The 13,268-nt window shown below is 43.7% G+C and overlaps 1 protein-coding gene across 10 annotated transcripts in view; it reads left to right on the forward strand.

Moving 5' to 3' along the window:
- Positions 1-13,268, forward strand: part of USP54 (ubiquitin specific peptidase 54) — a 105,144-nt gene that overhangs the window by 24,532 nt on the left and 67,344 nt on the right. Inside the window, exon 1 of one of the 10 annotated variants that reach the window (XM_026094897.2) lies at positions 17-182. The exons of 8 other annotated variants lie outside the window; for them this stretch is intronic. The gene's annotated coding sequence lies outside the window, so the exon portion shown is untranslated. Of the gene's footprint in view, positions 1-16; positions 183-9,700; positions 9,885-13,268 lie in introns of those variants that run through there. One more of the 10 variants, XM_026094896.2, reaches the window with a different exon arrangement.

The raw sequence follows: 13,268 nt of genomic DNA on the forward strand, positions 1-13,268 counted from the left end.
GTGACGTCACCGGGGGCGGTGCCGCGGTGCCTCCTGCCGCCGCCGTGGCCGGGCTGCCCGCGCTGCGCCCGGGTCGCGGGCGGTGCGCGCGCCTGTGTGTACGCGTGTGAGCGCGCGCGCGCGCGCCGGGGGGCTGCAGCGCGCCCGGAGGGAGCGGGCAGGCGGGGGCCTCCGTGCCGCAGGTACGTGCGGTGCTGCGCGGTGCGGTGCGCGGGTTGTGCACCTGGCTGTCGCCGGGGCGTGCGGGGAAGTCGTATGAAATACAGCCGTGTGCTGGTGTCGTGAGGGGGGAGAGGGGATGCTGAGCGCGAGCGTAGCGCAGCATGTGCTGGTTTATTTTATGAGCGTCTTTCTGCGATAGGGCAGCGCTGTGCTGGCTGCCGTAGCAGCAAATTGAAGATTATTTTCTTTCTCCTTCAGGAAACTGCATTGAAGGAACATGCTTTGTGCAGTGTTTCATCATTTGCGAATAATTTTTTTTTCTAGCATTTTCTGAACAGGCGCACACACACTTCATTCGTATCCACTTGTTTAAACCCTCGCTGAGTTAGTAAACGTATGCCAGCTACTACCGTAGTTGTTTCTGTTTCTCACGGTGCTGAATTGTGCTCGGTACTTACCGTCCTTGATGGAAGGTCCTATCTTGAATTCAACTCGTGATGCTTGGGTAGATCCAGAGGGACCAAAACGCAGAGCCTGGAGTACGAGGAGGGATGTAGGGTGTCTCCCAACTGCTGTCTCTCCACCGGTTGCCAACAGGAAGGTTATAGCCCACTTGTGTGAAGGAGAGTAACAACTAGCCCTTGCCAGGTAGGTGGGAGTGTTGTACAAACCCGTGCTGGATTTTCACCGCCACAGTCTTCCTGCAGGCAGCAAGCGCGTTCGCTAGCTCTGGTGGTGGTGGTTTTTTTTTCCTTTTGGCTAGAATGGACGTTGAAACCTTTCTTTGAACTGTCATTTAATCACACTAAATAGGCTTTCATACTTGCTGTTCTAATTTCTGGCCTAATATGTTTGCTTTACACCAAATAAATTAAAATTAGCTGAAATTAGTACCAGAGGGTTTCCCTGCTCAAGGGAAATCATAGAGGAAGATCAAGTTAGCAGGGGGGTCTCTTGTTGTTTTCCCCCTAGCAGAAGGATGTGACAAAGTGAAGCAAGGCTTTGTCAGGCTTGAGTCTTGGCTAGGGAAGGTCTCTCCGGTGTTCTTGTGCTGAAAAGGCAGGCAAATGCTTGCTTCCCTTTGAAGCCTGAATTGCCAGGGCCTGGGTCAGGTCCTCACCTCCACCGTGTCTCATCTCTGCACTGGACTCCAGAGCAGACCGATGCCAGACCTGCAGAGCAGGAGGGCGGAGGTACTCCTCTTTGTAGCGAAGAAAAATACTTACATATTTGCCCATACGTATTTGTTAGGATACATGTTATTTTTAGTTTTGGTTGCACACCTGTGAATCTGTCTTTTCTGCAGGTTTCTTTTCTGTATTGCCTTGACAATGTTTTGATCTAATCAATATGCAACAGGCAGTGTTTTTACTACCTAAGTGTAGCTGCTGGTGTTCATACTCTGCTTGGTCTTCTGCTCTTCGCAGTGAGCTTCCTACAGGGCTGGACTGGCCTCGAAGGCCTTTGTCCTGTAATCTGCACTGGGCCAGCTGACTTTTGTTAGCTGTGGGTTTTTTTAAGGGCTAAGTGTGTTGCTCTATCACAGTTTAAGACCAACAGATTCTTTATATTTAGGTGCATTAATGCATAGCTGTGCATTGTGTGCTCCTCACATCCAGTGGAGAGGAACTTCGGAGTGTATGTTACATTGCTTTCATCTTTAATTAGTACCTTTTTATTTTTTAACCGTGCTTATGCAGAGAGTACCAATGTTCTGTCAGAAGCGGATTTGCAGTGCAGAGGGGTGATGGGGATTTAGGATGCCAGGCTAAGGTGAACAAATAAGTAATCCGGGACATAGTAGGATTAGGCTGCAGAGCGAAATCGGGTAAATTACTTTTCTACCTGAAAATCTCTTTAACTGCAAAGTGTGGTTTTTTTTCATTATAGCACCTATTATTGTGATGGATGGAACTTTCCATAGATTTTTGGTAAGTGGCTCAATGTATAGAAGTCCTCTGCTTCCTCTCCCCCTGCTAATTGAAAATGTTGCTTTAGAACTTGTTGATTTTGGGCATCTTGAGCAAATTTCCTTTCACTAGCTGTAAAACCAACAATAAATCTAATGTGTATGACTGTGTATATGCAATATATATTGATTTCTAGCAACTCAGCAGATTGAAAATACTGCTGGATTTTGAGCATCTGCAACAGCTTTTGTAGGTGCTTGCAAATTTAAAAAATAGTAGCTCTTTTAATGAAAGACATAGAAGAAAGAAAACATTTCAAGGTGGAAAGAAAGATAATTTAAGAAATGCTGTCATTTACCCTCTTATTTAAAATAGCAGTTTTTCATAGAGGAAATTACTTTTTCTGAAATGCAAATTAAAAATTGTTTTGAAATACTGCTTCTTTTTTTTCCTGTGGTTGGGGTGATTCCTGGAGTTACCTGTGTCACTGACTTGTTTTCATCTCTTCAGTATCGTAGCATGGATTTAAATGCTCTTGGGAGCCCTGTGCTGTATATCCTGGTTGCACGTCAGTCTGCCAAGGTTCAGTCATAGGACAGACACTAAAAATAAGACACAAAGGAAAATAATTAGTGCAGGAAATTTAAAATGACATAGGGTAAAATTTTGAGTTTCATTGCATTGTTCATAACCTTGGCTTCATGATTTTGTTTTTTTCTGTTGTTAAAATGATACAAAAGGGAGCTAATAAAGCTGAGGAACTAGAATATGGAAGGGGACAACTGTTTATTGTTAGGAAACGTACGCTTTCGAGCCCGCTTTCATTTTGGTGTCGTACTGATGTAGGTAAGTTTCCAAAGTGAATCTTTCACCTCCAGCCTGTCATCTCCTTTTTTTATGTCATATCAAAGAGCCTGAGAAGCATCAGTTTTAATGATGCAGGCAGTGAAATAATCTTTCATAATCTTCCTTCTCAAGATTTTCTTGCAAGGCTTCAGTCAGGTCCACAGCATTGCAGACATCCTGATCTATCAAGGTTTACAGATTTGGTGCCACAATTTAGACTCACAAAATTACCTAAGGACTGGGTGACATTTGGTAAAGTGGATATGAATATATCACTCCAGATAGGCTGATCCGATGCCATGTGCATATTCTACATAGGGAAAGTTATTTTCTGATTCCAGACTTAGGCTGCAGATTAAATCCTGTCTTTGGGTCAGGATTAAACCACAGGAGATCTTTTTTCCTGCAAGGTTGCAAATTTTGTGCCATGCCTTTTAGGCCATAAAATAGCGTTCTTATCTGACTCACCTGTGATAGTCAGACACCACCACTCCTCTGCCAAAAGTAAGCACCTCCTGTTCAAGCCATTCTTGTGAAAAATCCTGGAACTTTTTCAGTGAAAGGAGACAGCCTCAATAGTATGTCTTTGTTAATCCAAGTCATTTCTTCTTAAATGGATTGGGAAGGTCTATGAGGTAAAGGGTCTGAGAGGACAGTACCCTCTTGTAGTGGTGGTGGTGAAATGCGACAGGCAGGTAGGAGCGATAACTTTGTAATTGCAGGTGACAGGGGACTTGTATGTCGCTTTGGACGTGATGTAGAATCACGCGCATTCAAAGAATTTGCTTTAACCAAGAATTTTAATTTGGCGGTTAACTGGCATCGATAACCTGATGTGTCTGAGAAGACCTTTTACCATCTCTTGCCAATAGGATATTCACAAAATGTTCTTCTGACTCTCCTCATGTTGATACAGAAGTCTTGAAACCCAGTATGGATTAAATGCAATGCACTGTATTTTGCAATTGCTTGGAATAAATATGCAATGCACTTTTTTCTTTTTTTAAAGATTGTAGTAGCAACAAGAAATGTAGTTGTTTGTAGTATTTGTGGGGGTCTGGATTTGCTGAAGAGTGATATTTTGGTGCCTAGTTGTGTTTCTGCAGCCTTTGAACCTTGGCTGTGTAGTAGACTCCCATCTCTTCCAATGCTCTAGTTGGAATCAGTGCAGAGCACTGGGTAAGACTTACTAGATTTAAAAAGTCAGAGAGCTGCTGGCAAGTTAAGTTCATAATGATGTGCTCAAGTTACTAATGTTTTCTTTTTCTCCCAGTATTTCTTTTTGTTTTGAGTCATCTGCCAAAAGAAAGACTTGTATCAGTGAGGGGCCATGTGCTTTCTAGTATGTAGACGCAAGGCAGAAAAAAAAGACAGCTTTTTCAGCTCAGCGAAAATACTGAGGTTTTCTGTTTGCTTGTATATCCACTAGGAGCTATAAATGGGCTGCCTTCACTTTTCAAGCCACGCGATTCTGAAGGGGAATTACAGTGATAGAGCTCCTGGTAGCCAAGGACAGAGCTTTAAACACTCCTGAATCCTAAATTTATTTTTAAAGTTACTGTAAATTTTGTTTTCGCTTACAGGCCATAGTTTCTTGAATAACTTAACTGGCACTACCACCCCAAGCCACGCTGCACAAATACTTATGGGGCTGCATAGGGAACAGGTTGAGGAACCGATCTGAGCTCACTGCGCAGCCTGTCTGCTCCTGCGCACGCGCGTTTCCCCAACCCGCTTCGCTGCGTGGCCACGCGAACGCTTGTGCGAGCGTGTTGGGACGGGCTGCGCACGGATGAGAGCGAGCGGCTGGGAAGCTGGAGGAGAGCGGAAAGGCCATGGTTTTTGTGCCCAACATTAGCTAGTCTTTGAATGTGGTCTTGAAAACTATTTCTGATTCTCTGTTGATAACTACCAAAACACTGGTATGTTTGGTTATCCTTAAGAAATACTGAGAAAAGGCACAAAAGCTTTTCTCTCATCTTGTAATTCACAAGTGCTAAGTAACCTGATTTTAATAAAAGAATAGCTCAGACCACAAAGGAGAAGGCAATATTGTTTTTTCTGTCAGTTTTCGTTATGTGGCTACATTCAACTTCAAGGCTGCATCTGCACTACCAAGGCAAGCTGTATCTGACAGAGTAAAATTAAGATTTTGCCATGCATTTTTTTTTCAGCCAGTGCTGAAACAGTTGTCCTGCCGTGTGGAGAGAGTCAGCTGAGTACAGCACGTGTGTTCACCTAGTATTTTTGAACACGTTTTCCTGAAGTTTGTTAGACTAGTGTTAGATTTTTGTTGGCTTTTTCCCCCCGCTCTTGCTTTGCTGATGTGGGAACACGAGCTTCTCTTCCTCAATGTGCCCCCCTCCAGCTCCTCCCCGAAATAAATTGTTAGCAGTCACTGTTTTGTGTGCATTTCACAGAATTAGGGTATTTTTGACCTTGGGAAATTTTTCAGTGCAGGAGGCAAACATCTATATGACTAAGTTTGCTTGTTGTTGTTGCTTTTTACAGACTTGTTAGAAGTCGAGGGAATGCAGGCTGCATGCTTAAAAACCACTGTCCCAGATGAAAGGACTTACTTTTAACAAGTAGGCTAGAAAAAGCTAATGGGGGGGGGGTTTAATTTACGGTAGCTGTTTTGCACTGATCTTTCCTCGAGGGCAGTTCTATGTTAACTTCATGCAGTTTCACTGCTGCTGCTATGGGACAGGGCTGGTCCCGTTGCTCAGTGTCAGCTCCGTGGTCCTCCTCGCTCCTCATTCGGCTGTGTGCTGTGCTGGCGCTCTGTCCGAGGGGCTCCTGGGACCGCTCACGGCTCTGCGTTTGCCCCATGCAACACGTGGAAGCAGTGGGAGCATGAGACCCGGGAAAGTAAACAGTGACACGCTCTAGGAGTTCCCACGGTTGCATGAAGCCACACCTTAACCTGCGTTAATCATTGCCACGCAGGCATCCATGTAGGGATTGAGGGGGCAGCAGTGTTACCTGGGTAAGAAAATCTGACTCCTGGCCGTTGTCAAAAGGCAGTGCTCACCTGGCTGCCTTCTCTGATCCCTGAGTGAGCTAGCTTGTGAAGAGCTGTTGTTTTTATTCCAGGGTTAGGGTTAGTGCAAGGGGGGCAGAAGGAGCATGGGGAGGCATCCACCCTGGCGGCAGCTGTCAGATCGGTGTAGCTGTACTGTAAAACTGTGCAGGGAATTAGTGCATCTTCACAACGTCTTGCTTTGATGGGAAAACTGATCAGAGAAGCTGCAGTAACTACTATTTCTCTGCTCGTTTGCTGATTTCTCTGTTGTGCCACTTGAAGCTGCTTACTGTAGGGCTCCTCTGTAATCTGAATAACTGAAATAATAAAAAAAAACCCTCTCATACAAAAATGAAGAGGGCTAGTTTTTAACCCAGATTATTTTAGTGTGCAGTTTGCAGTGCAATTACACACAGGCTGCAGTTTGCAGAACAGAGTGTCAAATGGGAGCAGAAGTGAGTGACCTGTGAAAGGTGGATGGGAACTTCTGAAACAGGCTTCATTGCTGGAAGCCAGTCATGAAACTACATCTTTGGTGTGGAATAAAGTAGAGTTCACAGCATAGCAGTTACTCCTGACAAACTTCTCCATGTAGACAAACTTAGGATATTTAAACTATAGTAAATGTGCTGACGTTTACAGCTCTACGAGTGGGAGTGCAATGGTGGAAAATAATTTAGAGGTGAGAGGGATGGCTAGCGTAGTCATTGCCTGATAGGAAGCTACGTGATCTGCAAGCTGAAATCATATGACTTTGCAGACATCGGGAAAAATAATTGTTTTCAGTATTAGAAGAATGGTTATTGCTGCTCTCTGTCTATCAACTACACTTCGTTCCTTCAGATTTTTTTTAACATATATTTGTGTCGTTTTTTTGAGCAGTAGCTGTTTATCTCTCCACAGTGAATGTGTGTTGTGGGCATACATGCTTCTAATAGATAGGGTTGTCTGCAGATACCTTTGCTTCTCAGATTTCTGCTCTTTAAACCAGAGCAGAAAAGTAAGGAGGAGAAAGAGATTCCAGGCTTATTTCTGTTGCTTCATCTTGCTGGATTTTCCTGCCTCATTGCAGTCTGAGGCAGCTATGTGGATGGCTGTGTGATTACTAGCATTGCTGTCAGGTCCAAGTAGCCCTAGGGGCTGCAGTACTTGACTGGAGTTGTTTGATGGCTGCCTTATTGTCCTAATTTAAGTGAAAGGATGTTGGAAGAGTACAAATATACTGGGTTTTTTTTGTTTGTTTTGTTTTGTGTTTTTTTCCCCCCTTCCTGTTGTATGCAGAAGTACAAAAATTGCTATGAATTCTTACTTGGATTTTGTGGCACTGGGTCAGGTGCTTAGCTGATATGTTTGGCAAAGCTCTCTTTAACTAAGCAGTGCTGTTGTGCTTTGGCTGGGGATGTGTCCCTTTGCTTCTGTTCAGGCAGTGGGACCCTGCTTGCTCTATGAACCATTTGACTTTTGGTAGTAGGGAATGAAATATTTGCCACCTGATGGAGAGGCATTTATTTTAACTGTACCCTTAGCTGCCCTTTGCTGTATGGTTTTTAATGGTTTGATTTTAATTTTAGGTGTGACGGAAGCAGAATTGGTCTTGCACTAAATAGATGTTCTAGAAATGCTTTTCATGTTTTCTTCACACTCTGCAGTATGAGGATTGGATTACAGTTTAGACAGGTAACTTAGTCTCCACTACTGGATGGTGTCAAAGCAGGTATTTGGAAAAGCCCACGCTTCGATCCATGTTTTTAGCTGTTATGCAAGCATGGTTGGTCGCCTGAAGCATTTCAACAGAAAAGCTGGGAAGTAGGAGATCCAAAATGATGGAAACTGAGGCTGAAGCAAATTGGAACTGTAAAGACTGGTACAGCTTAGTAACAACCACAAAACCCTTGGTGCTGTTGATAGTGATATTGATGTTGGCTGCTGCCATTTCATGAATGTTGACCCACATCATCTCAGTGCGGGAGTCAGTGGAGTCGTGAGCTTGCTGTACGTCTTTGTGTCCGAGAAAGAGTGGTGAATGCCTCCTTTGGGGAGTGAGGAGGAGGAAGGGGACTTACAGACTAGTGTTTTGTTTCAGTGAGTGTTTGGTAACTTAAGGTCATTGAACCCAGTACATAACACCAGCAAAAGAAATGGACTTTACTAACTCTTGGTGAGACTTACACTGATATTTGAAAGGAAACCTGCAGATCTAAGTAACGGTGCGAGATGCCTGAGAGCCTTGGTCAGTCTTTCTGTACAACAAAATGAGGACTGGCTCATTGCTTTTGCCTGGAAAAGAACTGTGTTGGTATTGGAAATGCACTTCTAAGTGGTTTGGCTTGCTTGAAACAAGCTGTTTGAGGAAAGAGAGCCACAGAGTTAACATGCTGTTTTAACCATAGGCAGCTGTAGAACATATTTTGAGCCCAGCATGATTACTGGATATTATCCTGGTTTTTGTTTGTAATTGTGCCAGTATTGGGATGCTTTAAAAATTATTTGATTTGAAATATGCACACACAAATCCAAATCTTACAGGATATTTAGAAGAATCACAAGGTAAAACATGGCTAAGAGTATTGTGCCATTGCTGTATATCTTTCCTTTCTTGCTACTCCTATTGTCTGACCAAAACTATGTCAGTAAAGGAAGGACAGAGTTAAAGCTTGGCTCGGCTCCTTCTATCTGGCAATGCTGGATTGTTTTTTAAGGCAAAATGGTTTAATTGCATTCTAACTGCTTCCTTTTTACATTGTTTGTTTCTGTTAGGGAAACGATCCTGGTGGGAATAGTATCTTCAATACCTTGTATGGTCCAGAGCGTTGTTAGGTGTAAATCTGATTCTGTTAGCGTTATATTGTACTAGGACAGAAAGACAGTGGTGTGCACTGTTTTTCCTAACATAACGAAAGTTTTCTTCAAAGTTATTTTGGCTTTGGATATGCACTGTTGTGTTCCCTGTCTGTGCCATGAATGTGACCATGTTAGAAGAACAAATTGATGCTGAATGTGGATGGCGCTGGTATCCCTGGAGCTGTCCTGTAGGAGAGTCAGAGAATAATCATGTAGTAACACTGCCTTTAATATAAAATAACTGAGTCTGCAGTAGTTTGGGGGGGGGGGGGGGATGGGATATTTTTCTAGACAGGCTTCTTTTTTTTCCCTGTGTGGTATCACTGGCCGTGAAAGGTACGTGATTGTTCCAGGAGTTGTCCTGGAATAATTGTTCTTTTAAAAACAAACAAACAAACAAAAAACCATGTACACTGCAACCCTGGCATGCTATATTGAGGGAGCAAAACTGATGCAATCTTTGTTTCCTTCTTAGCTGGTCTGTTAAATGGTTGTGTGTCGCTCCTTCTGTGGGAAAGCACCTTTGGTGTCCAGCTGAACAAGCTGCAGGAGCCTCGCCAGCTCGCTTGTCTCGCGCCGCTGGGGTGAGCGCTGCCTCGCAAAGTGCGCTGTAAAAAGGCAATCCATTACAGCGCCTCTGCCTTCGTTTTTCGTTCTTCCCTTTCTGTTTTTTTCCTTCCCGTCCCCCTTGCCTGGTGCCTGGTTTCACAAAAGGCTTCGTGAACCTTTGCCCCCCGTCTCGGGGCCCTGCTCTCGGGCGCGGTTGTCCGGCGGCGCTGGGCCTCTGGCCTTATCTCCCTCGGCAGAGCTGCATTCCTGCTAGGTGGCAATGGGCAGCGCTTTTCAGACTAGACTTCCCTGTGCCGGGGGAGGCCCTGGCTTTCTGTTTTACCGGCTTCCTATTGTTGGAAACTGCAGGTTGTCCCCTCCCACGCTGGGCTCGCTCTTTCCTCTTCGCTTACATAATTTTTCCACGCAAGCGTTACTCAGAGCGGTCACTCTAACAGTGGGTCTTCTGTGAATTTTTTCGACCTGCTGTATCTCCAGCTTTTGTTGCAACACCCATATGGAATTTGCACAGTAGAATGTGGCTTCTCAAGGTAGGTTTTATTAACTTTAAAATCCTTTGCTTTAATTTGGTGTCACCACTGTTGTGACTGTTAATGTTTCCTTTGCTTGAATCCAAGTTGTCACAGGAATTCTCTACTATATATTATACTAAAGAGTAGAAAATGTTACTTTTCATTGTGGATTGTCTTTGTTTCTCGGCTGTAAAGAAAAAATGTTTGTCCAATTTATTAGTATCCTTTTCAGTAGTCTAATACTGCTGGCTACTGCTGTGTCCATTTTATTTGTGTTCTGCTGCCTCTGCTCCATCATACCATGGCTTCTGCTGACTGATAGTATCCATAGTCAACCCAAAGATGAAGCCAGTCTGAATCTTTTCTCACCTTAATCTCTGTCAAAACTGGAATGGATTTTGGCAGTTCATTTCCCATCCTAGTTATTTTATAGCATAGCTACACCTAGTCAGAAGCTCTCAAGACTGCCTTTTTCATACTTCAGATGTAGTTTTGCTTCCCTCTACTTGCTACTCTTAAATTCTGTCTTTGAAAGAAAACTCTTAGAGCAGTGAGGTATTAAATATATGTAGGACTTTTTCTTTCTTTCTTTTTTTTTTTTTTTTAAATGTGCTGATTTTTGAGAGCAAGAACTTGCTTTGGCTGCTTTCCTGATCTCCTTCCTTCCGTAAAATGTCTTGTTTCCAAAATAAATAGTAATTATTCTGTGAATTTTGAAAGTCTGTCTACCACTACTATCCCATACTTTTCTTTGCTTCAGCTTGGCATGAAGTACAAGTACATCTTTGTTTAAATTTGTAGATTAAAAAAATGTATTTTTATACATTTGGTGATGGTAAACAGAAGCTGTGATTCCGCAAAATGATAAATCCAGTTTTAGAATTCCTGTCACCAGGGGAAAAAAAAAATGTACATTTCCACTGCTCCTCATTTTGTGTGATAAAAATAGACTCATTCTGCCTGCTCCAATGTAATCCAGTTTTTTTGAAGAAATAACTTTTTTTTGTTTATAATTGTGATATGGGTTTAGGCTGTCTGATGTATTGATTGTAGCCTGCTGGGGCAGACCTCGGTAAGGTGGGCTGGGCTGATCCGAAGCGGAAAGAGCAAGTCCTGCTCTCCTGCACACCTTGTTTGCACCCCTTGCCCCAGCTCTAACTTCTCCGGGAGTTAATCCAGCTCACCAAACTGATGGGAAAAAGAGCAGCCCCCCCCCCCCCCCCCCCAAGTGCTGATTTCGTGAGCTGGATCTGCTTCTGGGATCCCTCAGCTAGGCAAAGGGAGGAGGTGTTGGCTGCCCGCCTGCCCAGGGGCTGGGGTGGCCAGAGGGGCGCAGGACGCCCTCGGTGGCCCCGGGGCCTTTGTGCCTGCAGCATTCCCCCTCGGAAGTCGCCCGTCCTCCCGCAGGTGGCCTGGGCCCCGTCGCACCCCCCCGCCGCCTGGACAGGCCGTCAGAACTCGCGCTTTTGGTGTAAGTTCAGGTTTGTGTTGCTGGGTGATCTGCTAGATGTGGAGTCAGCCTGAAGGGAGGACATGGGGCCTGCCCACCCGACAGCTTACGGGCTGAAACATCAGGAAGCTGCTTCCCCCCCCCACACACTTTTTTTTCCCCTGTTTTTTTTTTTTGGGGGGTATTAAAACATTTGGGTATTTGTTCTTAGCACATTCTACTTTGTGGGAGTTGCAGAAGTCTTAGGACCTCAGTCACCACTGATCTGTACTTTTTTAACTGGCTGTTGGAATCTTTTCTTTTTCTTTGCTAAACAGAACAGCATTATGTTAGATACAGAGTCCCATGTGTTATCTGAAGCTGTCCATTCATAATGCAGTGCTGCCTACAGGTTATAGTCAGTATCTCAGTATTTTAGGTGTGTTACGAAAACAAAACAGAGCGATTCCGGTTTAGAGAGTTCCCAGCTGAGGCCAGGGAAACATGATAAACAGCGAGAGGAGGACAGGAAACAGGCGGTGGCGGCCTCCCGGGAGCAATGGGTCTGGCCCACCTGCCGCCCCACTGCCGAGCTGCCGCTGTGCTTGGCAGGAAAGCAGTGGTTTGAAGGAGGGTTAACAGGAGAGTTTTGTGGCTATTTTAGGTGTGTTTCCATCCTCTCTGGGGGAGAGAGCACAGCAGTGCTTGCTTGAAAATGCAGCGAATGGCTGCTGGTGGCTGGCACCAACAACTATTGTGGCAGGATTTAATGGCGCGCTTAAAAAATACAAATTATAGAGATTATGCCAGACCTAAAGACCCTTAGAAGGGAGAGCTAGGGAGAAAGATGTACCACAGGAAGAGCAAATATAGATGTGGTATGGTCAAAGGAAGATGTTAGAGAAAATAATGCTTTGCACTACCTTTCTGAATAGATATAACCAGAAGAAAATTACTTTTTTTCAAGACTGGAAAAAAGAATGCTTTTTTTTTTTTTTTAAGTAATCAAGATGCAAAGTGAAGAGAGCTGGAACAAATGCATATGTAGGAAAGTTTTTTTTTTCCTTTTTTTTCCTTTTTTTTCCTTTTTTTTCCTTTTTTTTCCTTTTTTTTCTTTTTTTTTCTTTTTTTTTCTTTTTTTTTCTTTTTTTTTCCAGTATGACACAGAGTTTTCAACTCCAGCAAGAGCCAAGCAATGTTAATCGGTTGCTCCTGGGAGTTGTCACAGATGTGAGCCGTGATACGAGATTGCTTCTTCCAGAGAACAGTGTGCCACAGCTAAGTCATTTCATCCATTTTTTCAGTTGCCTTATTTCAGCTTCTGGTGTCTTGGATCATAATAAAAGACTTTTAACTGATGTATTGGAATTCCACAAGTCATCTTTAAGTTTCTGATGTACGTGGTTTCAGAAGAGGACATGTATTACTGTTCCTGCCCTGATCGATGGGTACCTAGGTACCTGTTTATTGGGACTGGAGAACTTGATGGGACTGGGAAGAACTAATACTGTTAAAAAGCCAGAAAAAAAATCTTTGTAGGCGAACAAAGACAAGACATCCAACACAGTACATTTCAGCTCAAGCTTAGAGCTGTATAGGTTCAAATGGAGTAATTTCAGGCCTGATCAACCAGAAATGTGAGACTTTTCCAGTTCAGCCATTCGATTGCATGCACGCACACACACACTGGGTGTGTGTATATACATGTTTGTATGTGCATGATTTTTTTTTCTTAATCACGAAGGATACACAGAGTCTTGGTCTGGATGGAATATTATGAATTTTTTTTCTTCTCCCTTACAGGTGTGTGTAAGGAAGTGGTAGATGTTGTAATGCTCGTTAAGCAGTGGATGATAACAACAATGCATCTGAATGCTTTCTTCTGGTATTGAGGGAAAATTTCATGTTGTGATTTCTCAGCAAAGCATTTATTGCGATATAATGCAGTGACTGGAGATATTAGTCATGGTATG

The sequence above is a fragment of the Dromaius novaehollandiae genome, chromosome 6, assembly GCF_036370855.1.
Source record: "Dromaius novaehollandiae isolate bDroNov1 chromosome 6, bDroNov1.hap1, whole genome shotgun sequence".
Taxonomy (NCBI): Eukaryota; Metazoa; Chordata; class Aves; order Casuariiformes; family Dromaiidae; genus Dromaius; species Dromaius novaehollandiae.